The 23,167-nt window shown below is 37.6% G+C and overlaps 1 protein-coding gene across 7 annotated transcripts in view; it reads right to left on the bottom strand.

Annotated features, from left to right (window-relative positions):
* The window catches only part of PLEKHB2 (pleckstrin homology domain containing B2), a 77,220-nt gene that overhangs the window by 29,158 nt on the left and 24,895 nt on the right, over window positions 1-23,167 (bottom strand). The window lies entirely within an intron of this gene.

Genomic DNA, 23,167 nt, shown 5'->3' with positions numbered 1-23,167 from the left:
CTTCCCCTTGAGAATGAGAATGGGACAAGGATGCCCACTGTCACCACTCATATTCCACATTGTACTGGAAGTTCTAGCCAGAGCAGTAAGGCAAGAAAGAAAATAAAAGGTACCCAAATTGGAAAGCAGGAAGTAAAACTATCTCTCTTCGCAGATGACATGACCCTATACATGAAAAATCCCAAAGACGCCACAAAAATGCTGCTGAATCTAACAAATTTAGCAATGTTTCAGGATAGAAGATTCATACAAAAAAATCAGTTGAGTTCCTTTACACTAACAAGGTAAAATCTGAAAAGGAAATCAAGAGAACGACACCATTTACAATAGCACCAAAAAAGATAAAATACTTAGGAATAAACCAGGGATGTAAACGACTTATACAATGAAAGTTATAAAGTACTACTTCAAGAGAGTAAAAGACACTTACATAAATGGAAGGGCATTCAGTGTTCATGGACAAGACGATGTAATATTTTTTAAATGTGAATACTATCTAAAGCAATCTATTGATGCTAGGGAGTCTCAATCCAAATTCCAACAACATTCTTTAGCAAAATGGAAAAACTAACCACCAACTTTATATGGAAAGGAAAGAGGTCACAAATAGCCGAAGCAATTCTGAAGAAGAACAAAGTAGGAGGCCTCACGTTCCCCAATATCAGTACCTACTAGAAAAACAATCTCAAAGACACTTCAGGAATAGGAACAGGCAAACCAGGCCTGAGCTCAGGCTCCACGTAGGTGAGGAATGTGCCACCTCTTTAGGGGCAGAAACCGGCTTTGGGCTCTGAGTAACCAGCAGGGGGTGCCAGATCCCCATGCTCCCATCCAAATCCCAGAGAAGGCAGGGTGGCAGCTGGGCCTGGGGAAGTGATTCAGCCTTGGAGAAGTCTTTTCCTGGTTCCTACCCTGAAAGTGGTTGAAAACTATTATCAGTTGGTTCCCTCTGTGGAACTGCACTGGACAGGGTAAGAACCAATCCTGTTCATTTTAAACCCTGATCTTCAAATATTAAAATACTGTTTGCACACTTATAAGGGCCAAGTAAGATGAGGACTGAGAATAGACCGATAGACCCAACAATGTGACAGCTACACTAATCAAAAGAGCCTAGTACTGGTTCGATGACAGATACATAGACCAGTAGAACAGAATCAGGAATCCACAAATAAATCCATCCATCTATTGGCAGCTGCTTTCTGACAAGGGGTCAAAGTCCATTCAACGAGGAAGAAAGAGTCTCCTCAACAAATGATACTGGCAAAATTGGATATCCAGTCACAGAAAAATAAAACAGGATGAATATCTCACACCATACAAAAAAACGAACTCAAAATGGATCAAAGACCTAAATGTTAAAGCTAAAACTTTATAGTTCTTAGAAAAAAAAGATAGGGACAAAATTATGGGACCTAAGTTTTTGTAAAGGTAGATAAACACAACTACAAATGTAGGAACAGCAGAAATTAGATAACGGAGAACTCTTAAAATTAAATACTTACGCTCATCAAAAGAGTAAAAAGACAACTACAAACTGGGAAAAAATCTTTAGGAGTGACATATCCAAAAGGAAAAAAAAACCCTGCCATCAAGTCAATTCTGGCTCATAACAACCCATAGTACAAAGTAAAACTGCCTCCTAGAGTTTCCAAGGAGCAGCTCATGGATTGGAACTGGCAACCTTTTGTTTAGCAGCCGAGCTCTTAACCACTGTACCACCAGGGCTCCAATAAGGGTCTAATTTCCAGAATATATATAATACTTCAACAACTCAACAACAAAAAGACACGCAAATTAAAGAACAGGCAAAGGGCATGAACAGACACTTCATCAAAGAGGGCATTCAAGCAGCTAACAAACACGTGAAAATTTGCTCTAAACCATTAGCTACTAAAGAGATGGAAATCAAAAGTTCAAGGAGATACCCTCACCTCGGCTAAAATGGCAATGAAAGAAAAAAAACACAGACAGAGAAAACAACAAATGTGGGAAGATTGTGCTCCTCATGCGTTACTGGTGGTACTGTAAAATGGTACAACTGCTATGGAAAACAGTACAGTGATTCCTAAAAAAATAAAAAACAGAGCTACCTGATGATGCACCAATTTCACTTCTTGGTATATACCCTCGAGATCTAACAGAAGAGACACAAACAGACACATGCACACCTAGGTTCACTGTAGCACTACTCACAATAGCAAAAAGATGAAAACAATCTAAGTACCTATCAGTGGAGGAATGGATAAAGAAAATACATACAACGAAATACTACATAGCCATAAAGAATGACGAGTACCCAAAAGATCTTAGAAAATGAGAAGAAACAGCTGCAAACACCCATTAATAATTGGAATATGGAATGTATGAAGTATGAATCTAGGAAAATTGGAAATCATAAAAAAATGAAATGGAATGCATAAACATCGATATCCTAGGCATTAGTGAGCTGAAATGGACTGGTATTGGCCATTTTGAATCAGACAATCATACGGTCTACTATGCCAGGAATGACGACTTGAAGAGGAATGGTGCTGCATTCATCGTCAAAAAGAACATTTCAAGATCTATCCTGAAGTACAACACTGTCAGTGATAGGATAATATTTATACACTGACAAGGAAGACCGGTTAACACAACTATTATTCAAATTTATACACCAATCACTGAGGCCAAAGATGAAGAAACTGAATTTGAAGGGTGGCTCGAGAAGACAAAGTATTATAATGACATGTGCAAAGCGCCGGAGATAGAAAACCAAAAGGGAAGAGAACATACTCAGCATTTCTCAGGCTGAAAGAACTAAAGAAAAAATACAAGCCTCCAGTCACAATAGTGAAGGATTCTATAGGGAAAGTATTAAATGACGCAGAAAGCATCAAAAGAAGATGAAAGGAATACACAGAGTCAACATACCAAAAAGAATCTCAACGTTCAACCATTTGAAGAGAGAGCATATGATCAGGAAACCAATGGTACTGAAGGAAGAACTCCAAGCTGCACTGAAGGCATTGGCGAAAAACAAGACTCCAGGAATTGATGGAGTATCAGTTGAGGTGTTTCAACAAAGGGATGTAGCGCTGAAAGCGTTCGCTTTTCTATGCCAAGAAATTTGGAAGACAGCTACCTGGCCATCCTACCGGAAGAGATCCATATTGCCTATTCCCAAGTAAGGCAATCCAACCAAATGCAGAAATTATCGAACAATATCACCAATATCATATACAAGCAAAATTTTGCAGAAGATTATTCAAAAGTGGCTGCAGCAGTGTATCAGCAGGGAACTGCCAGAAATTCAAGCTGGATTTGGAAGAGGACACAGAACCAGGGTTATCATTGCTGATGTCAGATGGATCCTGGCTGAAAGCAGAGAATACCAGATGTTTACCTGTGTTTTATTGACTATGCAAAGGCATTCAACTGTGTGGATCATAACAAATTATGGCTAACACTGCGGAGAATGGGAATTCCAGAACACTTAATTGTGCTCATGAGGAACCTGTACATAGATTAAGAGGCAGTTGTTCAAACAGAACAAGGGGATACTGTGTGGTTTAAAGTAAGGAAAGGCGTGCATCAGGGTTGTGTCCTTTCAACATACCTATTCCATCTGTATGCTGAGCAAATAATCCAAGAAGCTGGACTATATGAAGAATGGGGCATCAGGATTGGAGGAAGACTTGTATTGTACAGATGACACAACCTCACTTGCTGAAAGTGAAAAGGATTTGAAGCACTTACTGAGGAAGATCAAAAACCACAGCCTTCAGTATGGCTTACACATCAACATAAAGAAAACAAGAATCCTCACAACTGGACCAATGAGCAACATCATGATAAACGGAGAAAAGACTGAAGTTGTCAAGGATTCCATTTTACTTGGATCCACAATCGACAGCCATGGAAGCAGCAGTCAAGAAATCAAACGACGCGTTGCATTGGGCAAATCTGCTGTAAAGGACCTCTTTAAAGTGTTGAAAAGCAAAGATGTCACCTGACCTAAGCCATGGTATTTTCCATCATCTCATATGCATGCAAAAAGATGGGCAATGAATAAGGAAGACTGAAGAAGAATTGACGCCTTTTATTTGTGGTGTTGGCAAAGACTATTGAATATACCATGGACTGCCAAAAGAAAAAACAAATTTGTCTTGGAAGAAGAACAACCGGAATGCTCCTTAGAAGCAAGGATGGTGAGACTGTGCCTTATATACTTTGGACATGTTGGCAGGAGGGATCGATCCCTGGAGAAGGACATCATGCTCAGTAAAGTACACGGTCAGCGGAAAAGAGGAAGACCCTCGACGAGATGGACTGACACAGTGGTTGCAACAATGGGCCCAAGCATAACGATTGTGAGCATGGGACAAGACAAGGCAGTGTTTCCTTCTGTGGTACGCAGGGCTGCTATGAGTCAGAACCAACTCAACAGCACCTAACAACAACAACATAAAACCAAAAAAAAAAAAAGCCAAACCCATTGCCGTCGAGTCGATTCCAACTCATAGGCACCCTCCATGACAGTAGAACTGCCCTACAGCGTTTCAAGGAGCATCTGGTGGATTCAAACTGCCAACCTTTTGGTTAGCTCTTAACTACTATGCCACCAAGGTACAACTTATATATGTGTGTGTGTGTTCATATACATGGGTGTGTGTATTATAGATACAGATCACAGAAAGTGATATTTCTTAGATACAACCAATCACATCACCTCATGGGATTAGTTTTCTTGGTTTGAAGACTTAGGGTCATAGTCTCATGTGACAACTCAGTCAACTGGCATATAGTTCATAAAGTTTATGTTCTCCATCCTAGTCCAGCGAGTAGCATCTGGGGTCTTAAAAGCTTGCGAGAAGCCATCTAAGATACAACTATTGGTCTCTACTCATCTGGAGTAAAAGAGAAAGAAGGAAACCCAAGACTGAGAAAAGAAACCAGTCTACAGGACTGACTGTCTACATGATCCACAGACTCCTGTACCCTGAGACCAGAAGAACTAGATGGTGTCCAGCTACCACTACCAAACATTCTGATCAAGGACCACAATAGATGGAAGCTGATAAAAAAAAAAGGGGGGGGGGAGAAAAATGTGGAACAGAATTTCAGATTTTCAAATACTCCAGATTTAATGGAGCCACTGAAACAGGAGGAATCCCTGAGACTATTACCCTGAGATATTCTTTAAGCCTTGAATCAAAACTATTCCCTCAAGTTACCTTTTAGCTAAACAGTAGGTTAGCTCATAAAATAACATCACCCTTCAGTACTGCATTCTTTTCAAAAACCGCCTATGAGACCACATGGTCAACAAATACTCTAAGGCATAAATGAAAAGGTTGGGGGCCTGTAAGACTAGATCTTAACTGGAAAGGAACAAGAATGGACATAATGAGAATGTTGATAAAACGTGAATAACGTAACCAATATTACTGAACAATCTGTGTAGAAACCGTTGAACCAGTAACTGCTAAGCTGTGTACACTTGTATTGAAAGTACTAATATTTTAAAAAATAATAATGCTGCTATAAACACCCTAACTACCCTGCATCCTTATATAAACAGGGCTTTGGTGATACAGTGGTTAACAGCTCGGCTGCTAACCAAATGATCGGCAGTTCCAATCCACCAACTGCTCCTTGGAAACCTTATGGGGCAATTCTACTCTGCTCTATAGGACTGCTATGAGGACAAATTCCAAAGAGTGAACCTGCTAGGTCAAGAGGTATTATAAACTATTATTTATTTCAATGCGTACTGCCAAATTGCCTTTAAAGAAGGTCGTAACAAATTATACTCCTACCAACTTTCTCCTATACGGTCAGAAAAGCAAGATACTTAAATCTTACAAATCTTCTAGACAGACAGGCAAGTAGTCGTCTCCATGGGTTTCTCCATCTCCCTCTTCTTACTGATTCCAACCCTCTTCTCTCATTTTGACCAATTCTTTTCTTTATAAATTCTTTATCAATTCCTTATTTATAATTTTCATTTTTCTATCTCAAGCTGAAAGCTTAGGTCATTTATGTCCAAATTTTGTTTTTCTAATGAACGCATTTAAGTTTCAAAATTCCCCAGCAGATTTTATATGTGGTATACCATTGCCATTCATTTTGCTAAAGGATATCATATTGGATTATTGTATCTAATTAAAATTTAAACTAAATTTAATTTTTCTTATGACGAGTTCATGATCAATTTTTGGTATATTCCATCAGCATTTGGGGAGAATGTTTTGTTAGGAAGAAAATGCTATACAGCTAAAACCAAGCCTATTAATTACTTAAATATTTTACAGCTTATTTATTTCCATTTGATCTAATTTTAAAAGAGATGGCACTATGTCTTTGGCTGTGGTCCTGTCAAACCGTCCTTTCATTCTGAAAAGGTTTTGCTTTACACCTTCAGATACTATGAAAACATGTAACAGTTCATGACAGTTATACTTTATCAATATAAAGTACTGCTCCTTCTAGTTAATGTTTCATCCCTTAAATTCTATTTTGTCTAATATTAATAATGCTACCCATGGAGCCCTGCTGGCGTAGTGGTTAAGAGCTTAGGCTGCTAACCAAAAGGTCAGCAGTTTGAATCCACCAGCCGCTCTTTGGAACTATGGGGCAGTTTTACTGTGTCCTAAAGGGTTGCTGCTATAAGTCGGAATTGACTCGATGGCATACACCACCACCCATGGTTTATTATGTGGTAACTTTTGTATCTTCCCTGTGAACCACTTGACTAAAAAAGATAAATGTCTATTATTTTCAAAAATCAAGCAATAAAAATAAGGAAACAAAAAGTGACCTGACATCCCATCTCATTTAATCTACATCGCTAAGATTTGTCCAGAATGGTTCATGAGCTCAGATCTTTTATGTTTCAGACCATCTGCCTAATGGTCTTTAAACTTTAATAACTCAAGTGGGTATAATTTGAAAAGCTGAACTTTGTTCCTCATAAACTTTGTAGAAAATGCTGTTACTCCTCCTGACACTGTAAGAAACATACCTATCACCCCTAAAAGTTTCCTCATGCCCCTTTATAATCTTCTCTCTCCCTCACTCTCTCAGCCCTACCTCCCAAACAAGTAATCACTGGACTGTTTTCTATATTAGAGATTATCTTGTATTTTCTAGAGTTTTACACAAATGGAAGCAAGTTTTGACTGGTTTCTTTCACTCAGTCTAATTTATCTAAGATCCATTCACATTGCTGCATGTCTCAATAGTTCATTCCTTTTTCTTGCTAAGTAGTATGCAGTTGTATGAACATATTATAATTTGTTTTTCCACCTGTTAATGGGCATTTCAGTTGTTTTCAGTTTGGAGCTATCACAAATAAAGCTGCTGCGAACATTCATGAACAAGCTTTATATGGATGTATGTTTTATTTTTTCTGGCGCAAAGAAAAGGGAACCATTTGGAACATATTGTAGGTGTATGTATAACTTTTTTTTTTTAAACTCCCAAACTGTTTTCCAAAGTAGTTGTACCAGTTTATATTCCCACAAGCTGTGTTTGAGAGTCCAACTAGCTCCACATTCTTGCCACACCGTGGGATGGCGGGTCTTGTAAGTTTTAGATATTCTGATAGCGTGCAGGAGTTTTCATTTTCAAATATCTAATGACGCTGAGCATCTTTCCATGGGTTTATTTTTGCCATTTTTATACCCTCTTCGAAGTATTTGTTATAATCTTTTTTGCCCATTGTTCGATGGTTAGTTTTCTCATTACTGAATTTTGGGAGTTCATTACAAGTACTTTATCAGATAACTATTTTGCAAACATTTTCTCCCAGTCTTTTCATTCTCTTAACAGGCTCTTCTGAAGAAGAGATTTGTGGGGGAAGGGAGGTATATTAGGTTGTATTTTATTTTTAACTTTTTATTTTGAAATCATTATAGATTCACAGGACATTTCAAAGCTAGTAGAGAGAGGTCCATGTACTTTTCACTCAGTTCCCCCACTGGTTACATCTTACATAACTATTCTACAATATCAAAATCAGGAAACTGACATTGATATAAAGCATATTATTCTTGCCACTTTATCATGTGTAGATTCATATAACCACGGTCACAGAATACAGAACTATTCCATCACTACAAAGATCTCCCACGAGCAGACTATGTACCCCATCCTTCTGTATCCCACCACTTCTAACCCCTGCTAACTACTAATCTCTATAATTTTTGCAAAATTGTTCATTTTTTTATGACATCCAATTTGTAAATGTTTTTCTTTAATGGATGGTCCTTCTGGTATCACATGCAATAAAACTTTGCCATAATCCAAGGTCACAATGATTTTCTGTTTTGTTCTGAAAGTTCTATAGCTTTAAGTTTGGTATTTGGGTCTAAGAATCATTTTTATTTAATTTTTGTATATGATGCCTGGTTTGAATCAGAGTTCTTTCTTCTTTCTGCACGTGAGCATCCATCCAACTGTTCAGCACCACTTGTTGAAAAGACTGACCTTTCTACACGGAACTGTCTTTGTATCTTTATCAAATATCTGTTGTCCAATAAATGCAGGGGTCTACATCTGGACTCTTTATCCTGTTCCATTGGTATACTTAACTATCTTTATCAAAAACAATATACGTTGATTGCTGTAGCTGTATAAGAACTCTTGAAGCCAGGTAGTGTTAGCTCTCCAACTTTCTTCTTATTCAAAGTTGTTGAGGTTGCTATAGGTCCTTTTCACTTCCAATTAAATCCATGGAAATTATAAACCAATTTACCAAATTCTTAACAACAACAAAAAAAAGGCCTGGGGTTTGGATGGGAAAACTACCATCTTAATATTGAGTCTTGCAATCCATAATCAAGGAATTTATTTAGGCCTTCTTTAATCTCTCTCAGTAATGTCCTACAGGTTTCAGTGTACAGGTCTTGGGTGTCTTTCCTCTGATTCATCCTTAAAGTATTTCATTATTTTCTGATGCTGTAGTAACTGGTTGTTTTTTTTAACATATCAATTTCCAAATATTATTTAAAAAAAAACCAAACCCGCTGCCATCGAGTTGATTCTGACTTATAGCGACCCTACAGGATATAGTAGAACTGCCCCATAGAGTTTCCAAGGAGCGCCTGGTGGATTCAAACTGCCAACCTTTTGGTTAGCAGCCATAGCTCTTAACCACTGTGCCACCAGGGTTTCCTAATGTTATTAGTATATACAAATACTTGATTTTTGTATACTGAACTTGTACCTTGAAACCTTGTTAAACTCACTTAAAATTTCTAGTAGCTTTTTGTAGATTCCATTGGATTTCATACACAGACCATGAGGTCATCCGTGAACAAAAACAGCCTACTTCTTTTGCAATCTGGTTCTTTTTCTTTATTGTACTGGCGGTATCATCTAGTACAATGTTGAATACATCCATGTTGGTAGAGTGGACATCTCTGTCTTATTCCTAGCCAAGTATGATGATGGCCTTTATCAAACTGAGGAAGTTACTTTTTATTCTCAGTTTGCTGAAAGAGTTTTTATCAAGAATGTATGTTGAATTTTGTTAAATGTTTTTTCTGAGTCTACTGAAACGATCATAGAGCTTTTTTTAGTTTCTAAATACAATGAATTACACTGATTTTTCCCTGTACACATTTAAAAAATCCGCTGAGTAATAATGACTACATTTTTATATATATACACGTTGTTGACAGCAGCAGGTTTACACGTTGTTGTTATTAGCTGCCATCAAGTTGGCTCTGACTCATGGCGACCCAATGTATAACAAAGCAAAATCTTACCTGGTCCTGCATCATCTTCACAATCCTTGATGTTCGAGTTCATCGTTGTAGCCACTGTGTATTCTGAGTGCCTTCCAACCAAGGCGGCTCAGGGCTCATCTTCCAGCACTGTACTGAACAATATTCTGTTGTGATCCCTACACAGCGTTTACACTGGCTAATTTCCAAAGTAGATCATCAGGCCCTTCTTCCTAGTCTTACTCTGGATGCTCTGCTAAAACCTGTCCTCTATGGGTAACCCTGATGGTATTTGAAATACCAGTAACTTTCAACATCATAGCAACACACAAGCCATCATACTGACAATCTGATAGGTGGTGGTATGTGTATATACACACACACACACACACACCCCAATGGGTAAATATATACTTAGAAGCTCCAGCGGTGCAGTGGTTAAAGTGCTCAACTGCTAACCGAAAGGTCAGTGGTTCGAACCCAACAGCCACTCTGTGAGAGAAAAATGTGTCAGTCTGCTTTTGTGAAGATTTACAGCCTTGGAAACCCTATGGGGCAGTTCTACTCTGTCCTATAGGGTCACTGTGAGTCAGAATCGACTCGACGGCAGTGGGTTTGGTTAGGTTTTGGAAATACGTACTTGGAATTTGATTTGCTAAATTTTTGTGCAGAACTTCTACAATTATGTTCATGAAGGATGTTGGTCTTTAGTTTTATTTTAATGTATTTGTTGAGTTGTGTTACCAGAGTAATGTTAGCTTCACAGAATGAGTTGGGAAGTGGTCACTCCTCTTCACTTTCTCAGAACACTTTATGGAGAACTGGTATTTCTTTCTTAAATATTTGGTAGAATTCACTGTTGAAACTATCTGGTCCTGGAGTTTCTTTTTGAGAAGGTTTTTTAACTAAAAATGTAATTACATTATTAAGATTTAGGGTTATTTGGGTATTATTTCTCTCCTTGAGTGAGCTTTAAGTTTGTGTCTTTGAAGAAATTCGTCCTTTGCATTCAAATTTATAACTTTTCTTACCCTTTTAATATCTATAGAATCTGTAGTTATATTACCTCTCCCATTGCTGATATTGGTAGTTTCTGCCTTCTCTTTTTTTTGCCTGGCTAAAGATTTACAAATTTTACTGATTTTCTCTAAGAACAACGTTTTGGTCTCACTGTCTCTCTCTTCAGTTTTCGGTTTCATTGATTTCCACTCTGATCTTTATTATTTGCTTCCTACTGCTTGCTTTGGATTTAATTTGCTCTTTATCTACTTTTTTAAGGAGTCAGTTAATATTATTGAGCTCTTTTACCTTTTCTAATATATGCATTTGTGGCTATAAATTTCCTTCTAAGTACAACTTAAGCTGCATCCTACAAATTTTGATATGGTGCACTTTCATTTTCGTCCAGTTCAAAAGGCTTCCCAATTTTCCTTTGATGCACGGATTCAATGGTGTTAGAAGTTCAGTTTTTTTCCCGTCAAATATTTAGGGATTTTCCAAGTATCTTTGTTAATTATTTCTCATTTAACTCTATTTTGATTAGAGAACATACTTTGTGACTTGAATTGTTAAATTTATTGTGATTTGTTTCATGGTTCAGAATATGATCTATCTTCAGAATGTTCCATGTGCACTTAAAAATAACATATTCTGCAGTCCCTGGATAGTGCTCCTAAATGTTAATTAGGTCAAGTTTGTTGATAGTGTTTTCAAGTCATCTACATTCTTGCCGGTTTTCTGTCTATTTGTTCCGTCAATGACTGACAGACAGGTATTGAACTCTGACTGTAAAAGAGGATTTGTATGTTTCTCCTTGCAATTAGAGCTGAGTTGTTGCAGGTATTTTGAAGCTTGGTTCTTAGGTGCATAAACATCTGTCATCTCTTGATGAATGGACCTTTATCATGATCTAAGACCTTTATTCCTGATAACTTTCTTTGCTCTGAAGCCTCCCTATGTTTTGTATTAATACAGCCACTCCAGCTCTCATTTTACTAGTGATAACATGGTTTCTTTTTTTCATTCTTTTAAACCTTTTTGTATCTTTTTTAAAAATTATCTTTCTTAGAAGAAACATCAAATTCAGTCTTGCTTTTTATCCAAACTACCTCTGCCATTTAATTGGGGTCTTTGGACCATTTAGATTTAATGTGATAAGTGATACAGGTGTAAGTCTCTCATCTTATTTTTTTATTTGATCCATCTTTGTTCTCCTTTTCCATCTTTTTTTTAATTCACTGGTATTTTTTTTTATGATTCCACTTTATCTCTTTTGTTGACCTACTACCTATAACTCTTGGTTTTGTTATTTCATTATTTGCTTTAGAATTTGTAATATATAGCTTTAACTTATCACAGTCTCTCTTTGAGTGAAGTTATACCACTTCATAATAGTACAACAGCCTTTCAATAGTATACTACCACTTTTCCCCTCCTGACCTTTGTGTTACTGTTGTCATATATTTTATTTTTACATGTTATAAATTCTACACAATTTTTATTATTTCTGTTTCGACATTCAATTATCTTTTCAAGAGATTTAAGGAATAAGAAAAATATATACTTACTCTTGTGATTGCCTTTTTTATTGTGGTGAAATATATATAACAAAAAGTCTGCCATTTTAACCATTTTTAAGTTTACAGTTCAGTGACATTAATTTCAGTATCACTTCAGCAGTATCTCTCACTCACCTCTCCTGACAGCTCCTGGTAACCACTAATAAACTTTTGTCTCCATGCATTTGACTATTTTAGATATTTCATGTAAGTGAGATCATGAAATATTTGTCCTTTTACATCTGTCTTGGTTTCTTAGTGCTGCTATAACAGAAATACCACAAGTGGGTGGCTTTAATGAACATATATTTATTTTCTCATAGCTCAGGAAGCTGGAAGACCAAATTCAGGGTGCTGGCTCTAGGGGAAGGCTCTCACTGTCTGCTCTGGGGGAAAATTCTTCTCTTAGTGTCTTCCTTGGAGATCGCCACATGGCATCTATATTTCCCCCATTTGTGCTTGCTTTCTTCTGGACCTAATCTGCTCTTTTTATATCCCAAAAGTGATTGGCTTAAAACACATGCTACACTGATATGGCCTTGGTAACATAACAAAGAAAACCCTCTTCTCAAATGGGATCACATCCGCACATATACCCAAAAAAACCAAACCCCTTCCTGTCCAGTTGACTCCGACTCACAGTAACCATGGAGTACAGAGTAGTACTGCCCCATGGGGTTTCCAAGGCTGTGATTTTCACAGAAGCAGAATGCCCCATCTTTCTCCTGTGGAGCAGCTGGTGGATTCCAACAGCCAAGCACTTAATCACTGCACCACCAGTGCTCCTCATCCACATGTACAGGGCTCCTTACCGACATATATACAGGGCTTAGGATTCCAACACATATTTTGGAGGAACACAATTCAACCCATAACAGTGTCTGACTTATTTCACTCAGCATAGTGTTTTTAAGGTTCATCCACATCATAGTATTTATCAGAATTTCATTTCTCTTTATGACTGAGTAATATTCTATGGCATGTATATACCTTATTTTGTTTTATCTATTCATCTGTTGACGGAACTTGTTTTTTTTTTTTTTCCCCACCCTTTAACTATTGTGAATAATGCTGCAATGAACATCTGTATCCATGTATCTGGGTATATGCCCAGGTATGCATCAGGGTCGTGTCTTCTCACCATACCTATTCAATGTACATCCCAGTGCTGTCGAGTCGGTTCCAACTATACTGAGCAAATAATCCGAGAAGGTGGACTATATGAAGAAGAATGTGACATCAGGATTGGAGGACGATTCATTAACAACCTGTGATATGCAGATGACACAACCTTGCTTGCCAAAAGTGATGAAGACTAGAAGTACTTACTGATGATGATCAAAGACTACGGCCTTCAGTATGGATCATACCTCAACATAAAAAAAAATCCTCACAACTGGACCAATAAGCAACAATATGATAAACAGAGAAAAGACTGGAGTAGTCAAGGATTTTATTTTACTTGGATCCTCCATCAATGCCCATGGAAGTAGCAATCAAGAAATTAAACAACATATTGCATGGGGCAAATCTGCTGCAAAAGACCTCTTTAAAATCTTCAAAAGCAAAGATGTCACTTTGATGACAAGGTGTGCCTGACCAAGCTATCGTCTTCTCAGTTGCCTCATTTGCATGCAAAAGCTGGACAATGAAAAAAAGACGACTGAGAATTGACACATTTAAATTACGGTGTTAGTAAAAAATATATTGAGTATACCACGGACTGTCAGAAGAATGAACAAATCTTCCTTGGAGGAAGTACAGCCAAAATGCTCCTTAGAAGCAAGGATAGCTAGACTTTGTCTCACTTACTTTGCACATGTCATCAGGAGGGACTGTCCCTGAAAAAGGACATCATGCTTGGTGGAGGGTGAGAAAAAGGCCCTCAGTAAGACGGCCTGACATGGTGCCTGTAACAACGGGCTCAAACACACCCACCACTGTGAGGACGGTGCAGGACTAGGCAAGGTATCGTTCTGTCGTACAGAGGACTGCCATGAGTCAGAGCCAACTTGAGGGAACCTAACAACACACACGTAGGAGTGGAATTGCTGGATTATACAGTAATTCTGTTTAACTTCTTGAGGAACTGCCCAACTACTGCAGTTACTATTTTTGATGCTCTTCATTCCTTTGTGTAGATTCACGTTTCCATCTGGTATCATCTTCCTTCTGCCTGAAAAGCTTCCTTTAACATTTTGTGTACTGCAGGTCTGCTGCTGATGAACTCCTCCAGCTTCTGGATGTCTGAAAGTCTGCAATTTGCCTTCATTTCTCAAAAGATATTTCCGCTCATCATAGAATTCTAGATGGAGTGTTCTTCTTACTGCACTTTAAAGATGCTGTTCCCCCGTCTTCTTGCTTCTCCATTTACAGTGAGAAGCCTATTTTCTTTAACTTTGTTCCTCTGTACGTAATGTTGTTTTTTTCTGGCTGCTTTAAGGATTTTTTTCACTGGGTTAATCACTAGCTTTGAGTAATTTTATTTGATTTACCTTGATGTGGTTTTCTTCGTGTTTCTTGCGCTTAGGATAGGTTGAACTTCTTGGTTTTGTGGTTTTATAATTTAACAAATTTGGAATATTTTTAGCCATTATTTCTTCAAATACATTTTCTGTTCCCCCTTCCTCCTTCTTCAGGGACTTCAATTACATATTTTCAGGCTGCTTTAAGGTGTCCCACTGTTCACTGACACTTTTTTTTTTAAATCTCTCTCTGTTTTAATTCAAGTAGTTGGTATTGCTATGTCTTCAGGTTCACTAACCTCTTCTTCAACGTCTGCTGTCTTGAACCCCATTCACAGCGGTTTTTTTTTTTTTACTTCACACACTTTGTAGTTTTTATTTTGTCACAGTTTTATTTGGGTTTTTATACCTTCGATGTCTCTACCTTACTGAACATATGGCATATAGTTAAGACCACTTTAAATGACCTTTTCTGCTAATCAAATATTTGTATCACATTGACTTGTGTCTTAGTTTCCTAACGCTGCTGTAACTCAAATCCCACAGGTGGGTGGCTTTAAAGGGCAGATATTTATTTTCTCATCGGTCTGGAGGCTGTAAGTCCAAATTAGGGTCTCAGCCATGTAGATCCCTTCTTTATAGGTAGTCCTAGGGTTTACTCGGTTCCCTGGCTTATAGAGAATCCTCATACAGATCTGTCTTTCCCCCATTTTTATGTGTCTATCTAATCTACTCTTTTTATAATCCATAAGTAATTAAGTTTAAGACACACCCTACACTGGTATGGCCTCATTAACATAACAAAACCGTATTTCTAAACAGGATTATAACCACAGGTATAAGGGTCAGGATTCCAACACATATTTTGCGGGGAACACAATTCACAACAGGTGGGTTTCAACTGGTTGATTTTTCTAATTATGTGTCATATTTTCCTGCTTTTGCATTCCTGGTAATCTCTGATCAGATAACAAACACTGTCAATTTTAACTTGTTGGGTGCTGGGTATTTTTGTATTCCTATAAATTTTCTTGATCTTTGTCCTGAGGTGCAGTTAAATTATTTGGAACTCTTTGATACTTTTGAGTCTTGCTTTTAAGATTTATCCAGCAAGACCAAAGAGTTTAGTTAAAAAAAAAATTTAGGGCCTAAGTATTCCCCACTATTGAGAAGACTGAAAAGTACTCCACCCAATGCCATGGGAATTATGAGGCTTTTCACTGTAGCTAGTGAGAACAGTCATATTCGCAGTCCCACGTGAGCTACGGGCACTCTTTCTTCTAAATCTCCCAGATGGTTCTTTCCGAGCCTTGGGCAGTTTCTCTGCCAGCACAGGCCACTAAAACCTCAAGACAAGCCCTCTATAGATCTTTCTCTGTGCGTTTCTTTCCTCCCCAGTACTCTTATTATGCAAATTCTAGTCACCTTAGGCTCCCTGGATTTTCAGGCCCATCACAACAACCCAGGGAGAATGTCAGGCTCTATGCGAGTTCTCCCACCCTGCACCACAACCTGTAAACTCTCTCAAAACAGAGCTGGGGCAATCATAGGGTTAATCTGCTTTGTTTCCTTTCTCTCAGGGATCACCATTCTTCACTGCCCTGAGAACTATTTTCACATACAGGTAGTCCCCAATTTATAACGTATTCAAGTTATGATGAACCACACTTAAAACCGTGTTTTCTTCATTTGTATATCTTACCGTTAGTAATATGTACTATATATTTAAAAAAAAAAAACCCATTGCCATCAAGTCAATTCTCATTCATGGTGACCCTAAAGGACAGAGAAGAACTGTCCCATAGGGTTTCCAAGGAGTGGCTGGTGGATTCAAACTGCCAACTGTTTGGTTAGCAGCTGAGCTCTTTAACCACTGGGCCATTAGGGGTAATAAGTCCTGTAGATGGAAGTCACAAAAAAAAAAAAACTAAAAAGATCCCTAATAAAAAAAAAAATTGCATGAGTCTGTGAAGGAAGGACATAAAAGTGCTGCCCACCCTCGCCTTGGAAAGTCAAATCCCACCACTTCTACCTGTAGCCAGCAGAAAAGTCCAGTACATGCACAATTAGTCACAGAGGAATAGCCATGCGCCAGTCCTACAAAATGAAGTGAAGGAATCCAGCCCCAAGAGTGCTGTCATCTGGGGAAGGCTATAATCAAATCCACAGGAGACATAGGGAGGGACCCTCACACACCAGTAAACTCAACCACCTTAGGGAAAACCAGCCAGAGTAAGCACCCACAGACTTAAAACTTTCCAAAACAACTACAACTTGTAGAAGAAGACCAGAATCAGATACTATCTAACAGAGAAAAATCCTCAGAAACAACTACTGACTCAATGACGAAAGAGCCAAAAAACCAGAGTGCTCTCTAGTGGACTTAGGAGAAGATAGTGGAGGTAAAGCTAAAAAAAATAATTCCCTGAAACACAGTAAACTCTGAACTCCAGAATATCATGGTAAGATATTAAAATGCCCCACATTCGACAAAAAATAATAAACCACATAAGATCACAAGAGAAGATGGCTGAAACAAAACAAAAAGATGAACAACCAGAAATTTCTCCTAGGGAGACCAGGATAATGAAAAAGTAGAACACTTCCAGACAATAATGTTAAATATGCTTAAAGAAAGCAAAGAACACACAGAAAACAACTAATGGAGATCAGGAAACAAAGTGAGATACAAAATGAGAAACTCAATAAGGAGACTGGAAACATTAAAAAAAAAGCCTGCAAATACAGAAGATACACAAACTTAAAAGAGAAGAAACACAACAAGGTCCACTCCATGAAAAATGGTAATAAAGTTCTTAAAAACCAAAAATGAAGAGAGAATTCTGGAATCAGTAAGAAAAAAGCACAATATAGCATATCAAAGGCCCACCGTAAGAATTAGCGTGAATTTTTCCCCAGAAATCCTGGAGGCCAAAAGACAATGAAGCAACATATATAAAATATTGAAGGAAAATAACCGCCAATGACGAATTCTTCACCCAGTTAAGCTGTCATTCAAAAATGAGAGAAATCAAGACATTCCCAAATAACCAGAAGCTCTGGGAATTTGCCAGTACATGACCAGCTATCCAAGTGGAAAGGAAAGAACATTAAACAAATACTCAAATCTATACACAGGAAATTAAAACAATTTTTTTGAAAGACAGAGAGCTCTCCAAAAAAGTAACAGCACAGGCAAATAGAAGGACCAAGTACACAATACTTTCAGGGAATATACTCAGTAGTTAAGTTCCATAAGCAATACACTATCAAGTGAGTAAGAAATAAGTACAAATTAAACCTATCCGATAAAGAGTGCACAACAGTGTAAATGGAGACTCTCCAACAAAATTCTAGCCAACAGAATCATACACCTTGATAAAGTGGGATTCATACCAGGATTGTGGGGTGGTTGAACATTAGGAAATCAATTAATGTAATTCACCACATAAATAAAACAAAGGAAAAGAACCACATGATCATCTCAATCAATGCAGAAAAAGCATCTGATAAAATCCAACACCCTTTCCTGATAAAAAAAAATGTCAGCGAAAGAGGAACAGAAAATTTTTCAATATGATTACGGGAATATATGCAAAACCAGCAGCCAACATTATTTTCACTGAAGAAAGACTGAGAGACTTCTACTTGAGAAGAGGAACAAGACAAGGATGGCCAGTGTCACCACTCTTATTCAATACTGTACTATAAGTCCTAGCCAGAGCAATAAAACAAGAAAAAGAAATAAAATGCATCCAAATCAGAAAGAAGTTAATCTCTTATTTGCAGATGACAGGATCCTTTAACAACAATATTCTAAAGATTTCATAAGAAAACTGCTGAAATAAACAGAATTCAGCAATGTTGCAGAGTACAAGATCAACACACAAAAATCACCTGAGTTCCTTTACACTAACAGAATATTCTGAAAAGGAAATAAAAAAAAATACTATTTACAGTAGTCCCCAATATGATAAAATGCCTACAAATTAACTAAACCAAGGACAAAAAAGATACAAGGAAAATTATATATAAAAAAAAAACTACTGTAAGAAATTAAAAAGGCCTAGAAAATATCCATTTAAACATTCTTTATTTCGTGTGCCGGTCAGTTATTTTGCTGAAAGGTGACCTCAGGGGACAGTTTTTAGATCAAGATTTAAAGAATATCTCAGGGTGACAGTCTCAGGGTGTCCCCTAGTTTCAGCTAGTCCAAAAAGTCCAAACTTTTTACAGTTTGTTCTTTAAAAAGATCAATAAAATTGACAAACTTTTAGCTAAACCAACAAAGGAAAAAAAACAGAGAAAAGATGAAAATAACCAAGACAAAAAATGAAAGAGAAGACACTACAATTGATCAGACAGAAATAAAGAGAATTGTGACAAAATATTATGAATAATGTACAGCAACGAACTGCATAGCCTTGATGAAATGGACAAATTCTTAGAGGCACACAACCTACCTGAACTGACTCAGGAAGAAACAGAAGATCTCAAGACACCCATAGCAAGTGAAGCAAATGAATCCGTGATCAAGAACCTCCCAACACAAAAATATCCTAGACCAGATGACTTCACTGGGGAATTCTACCAAACATTTAGAGAAGAACTGACACCAACCACGAATGCCAAAGATGAAGAAATTGAACATTTTTACCAACTTCTGTAGTCTGAAATTGATCAAATATGCAATCGAGACGCATTGATAAATTACTGGTGACTGGAATGCGAAAGTCAGAAAAAAAGAAGGAACAGCAGTTGAAAAATATGGCCTTGGTGATAGAAATGACACCAGAGATCATATGATAGAATTTTGCAACACCAATGACTTATCCATTGGAAATATACCTTTTTTCAGCAACAAAAACAGCAACTATACAAGTGGACCTCACTAGAGAGAAAACATATGAATCAAATCAACCACATCTGTGGAAAGAGATGATAGAAAAGTTCAATATCATCAGTCAGAACAAGGCCAGGGTCCAACTGCAGAACAGATTATCAATTGCTCATATGCAAGTTCAAGCTGAAACTGAAGAAAATTAAAACAAGTCCACGAGAGCCAAAAAATGGCCTTGAGTATATCCCTCCTAAATTTGCAGACCATCTCAAGAAAAGATTTGATGCACTGAACACTAATGACCGAAGACCAGACGAGTTGTGGGATGACATCATACGTGAAGAAAATAACAAGTCATTAAAAAGACAAGAAAGGACCAAAATGGATGTCACAAGAGACTCTGAAATTTGCTCTTGAATGTATGGTAGCTAAAGTGAAAGGAAGAAATGATGATGTTGAACAGAAGATTTCAAAGGGCAGCTCGAGAAGAAAAATATTATAATGAAATGTGCAAAGACCTAGAATTAGAAAACCAAAAGGGAAGAACATGCTCAGCATTTCGCAAGCTAGAAGAACTGCAGAAAAAATTCAAGCCTCAATTAGCAATTCTGAAGGATTCTAAGGGCAAAATATTATATGACACAGGAAGCACAAAAAGCAGATGAAAGGAATATACAGAGTCACTGTACCAAAATAATTGGTAAAGGTTCAACCATTTTAGGAGGCAGCATATGATCCAGAACTGATGGTATTGAAGCAATAAGTCCAAGTTGCACTGAAGGCATTGGTGAAAAATTCAAGGCTCCAGGAATTGACGAACTATCAATTGACATGTTTCAACAAATGGATGCAGCACTGGAGGTGCTTACTCCGTCTATGTCAAGAAATTTAGAACACTGCTACCTGGCCACTCATCAACAGCCTGCCATATGCAGATGACACAACCTTGCATTATGCAAGCAAAGAGGACCTGAAGCACTTATTGATGAAGATCAAAGACTACAGCCTTCAGTACAGATTACACCTCAACATAAAGAAAACAAAAATCCTCACAACTGGACCAATAAGTAACATCGTGATAAATGGAGAAAAGGATGACACTGTCAAGGGTTTCATTTTATTTGGATCTACAATCAACAGCCATGGAAGCTTCTATCAGGAAATCAAACAACATATTGCACTGGGCAAAATCTGCTATAAAAGTTCCTCTTTAAAGTATAAAAAAGCAAAGATGTCACTTTGAGGACTAAGGTGCGCCTGACCCAAGCCATGATGTTTTCAATCACCTCATATGCTGCGAAAGCTGGACAACGAATAAGGAGGAGCAAAGAACAATTAATGCCTTTGCATTATGGTGTTGGCAAAGAATACTGAATATACCATGGGCTGCCAGAAAAATGAACAAGTCTGTCTTGGAAGAAATACAGCCAGAATGCTCCTTGGAAGTGAGGATGGCAAGGTTTTGTCTCACATAGTTTGGACATGTTATCAGAAGGGACCAGTCCCTGGAGAAAGTCATCATGCTTGGTAAAGTAGAGGGTCAGCAAAAACGAGGAAGACCCACAATGAGATGAATTCACACAGTGGCTGCAACAATGGGCTCAAATGTAACAACAAAGTGAGGATGGCACAGGACGGGCAGTGTTTCGTTCCGTTGCACATAGGGTTGCTCTGAGTCAGAACTGACTCGACGGTACCTAACAACAACAATAGCATCTAAGAGAATAAAATATCTAAGAATAAATTTAACTGGGGATGTGGAAGACTTATACAACAAAAATTGTAAAACACTGCTGAAAGAGGTTAAAGAAGACTAAAATAAGTAGAAAGATGTTAATATTGTCTTAGTTATCTAGTGCCGATATAACAGAAATAGACGTGGATGGCTTTAACTAAAAGAAATTTATTCTCTCACAGTCTAGTAGGCTAGAAGTCCAAATTAAGGATACCAGCTCCCGGGGAAGGCTATATCTCAACAAAGATTGGCTTAAGACACAACCTCATTTTATAGATTTATTCCTGCCTTATTAGCATAAATGCTGCTAATCCCACCTCATTAACATCACAGAAGCAGGATTCATAACATACAAGAAAACCACATCAGAAGACAAAATGGTAGACAATCACACAATACTGGGAATCATGGCCTAGCCAAGTTGACACATTTTGGGGGAACACAATTCAATCAATGACAGATGTCAATACTTTCCAAAGTGATCTGTAGATTCTACACTATCCTGATCTAATTTCCAACAGCCTTGTTTACAGAAATGGAAAAACCAATCCTCGACTTCATGTGAAACAGCGGAGGCCCAGAATAGCTAAAGCAATATTGAAACAGAAGAACAAAGTAGAAGGATTCACACTTCTTGATTTTAAAACATATTATACAGCTACTGGTACTTGTGTAACAATAGAAACATAGACCAATGGAATAGAACTGAGAGCCCAGAAATAAATCCACACATCCATGGTCAACTGATTGTTGACAAGGGTGCTAAGTCCATTCAGTGGGGAGAGTCTCTTCAATAAACAGTATTAGGAAAATTGAATTTCCACATGGAGAAAATGACACCGAATACATGTCTCACACAATACATAAAAATAAATTCAAAGTGGATTAAGTACTTAAATATGAAAACTAAAACCATAAAATTCTTAGAAGAAAATGCTGGGGCAACACTGTCGGGCCTAGTTTTTAACAACCAAATCTATTGCCACTGAGTCAATTCCGACTCGTAGCGACCCTATGGGACAGAGTAGAACTCCCCACAGAGTTTCCAAGGAGTGCCTGGTGGATTCAAACTGCCAACCTTTTGGTAAGCAGCCATAGTACTTAACCACTACACCACCACTGTTTCCAACAATGAAATATCTAAATATAATAAGAAAAGCACAAACAGTAAAATACAAAATGAATAAACAGGACCTCATAAAAATTAAAAACTTGTTCATCAAAAAGGCTTTAAGAAAAATGTGAAAAGACAAGCTACTGACTGCAAGAATATTTTCAGAAACCATATATCCGATAAGAATCTAATAACCAAAATATATATAAACCGTCAACAACTTAACAACAAAAAAACAACCCAATCATAAAATGGGCAAAGGAACTGAATAGATACTTTACCGAAGAGGACATTCGAATGGCCACCAAACAAGCTCAGCGTCATTAGCCATCAGAGAGATGCAAATCAAAACCATAATGACACACCATTTCATTTCCACTAGGATCCCTAAGATCAAAAGCTGGCAAGGATATGGGTGAACAGAATCCTTATCCATCACTGGTGGGAATGCAAAATGTACAGCTGTTGTGGAATACAGTGTGGCGGTTCCTCAAAAAACTGAAAATAGAACTATCATACGCCCCAGCAATTGTAATCCCAGCTATACATCCAAAAGGCTTGAAAGCAGAGACTCAAAGACATGTACACCAATGTTCATGGCAGCACATTTCACAACAGTCAAAAGGTGGAAACAACTTAAACGCCCATAGACGGATGAATGGATAAACAAAATGTGGTACATACATACAATGGAATACTACGCAAGTAGTTAAGAGCAATGAAGTCATGGTACATGCTA

The sequence above is a fragment of the Loxodonta africana genome, chromosome 6, assembly GCF_030014295.1.
Source record: "Loxodonta africana isolate mLoxAfr1 chromosome 6, mLoxAfr1.hap2, whole genome shotgun sequence".
Taxonomy (NCBI): Eukaryota; Metazoa; Chordata; class Mammalia; order Proboscidea; family Elephantidae; genus Loxodonta; species Loxodonta africana.
This window is presented reverse-complemented; position numbering and strand designations above follow the sequence as displayed.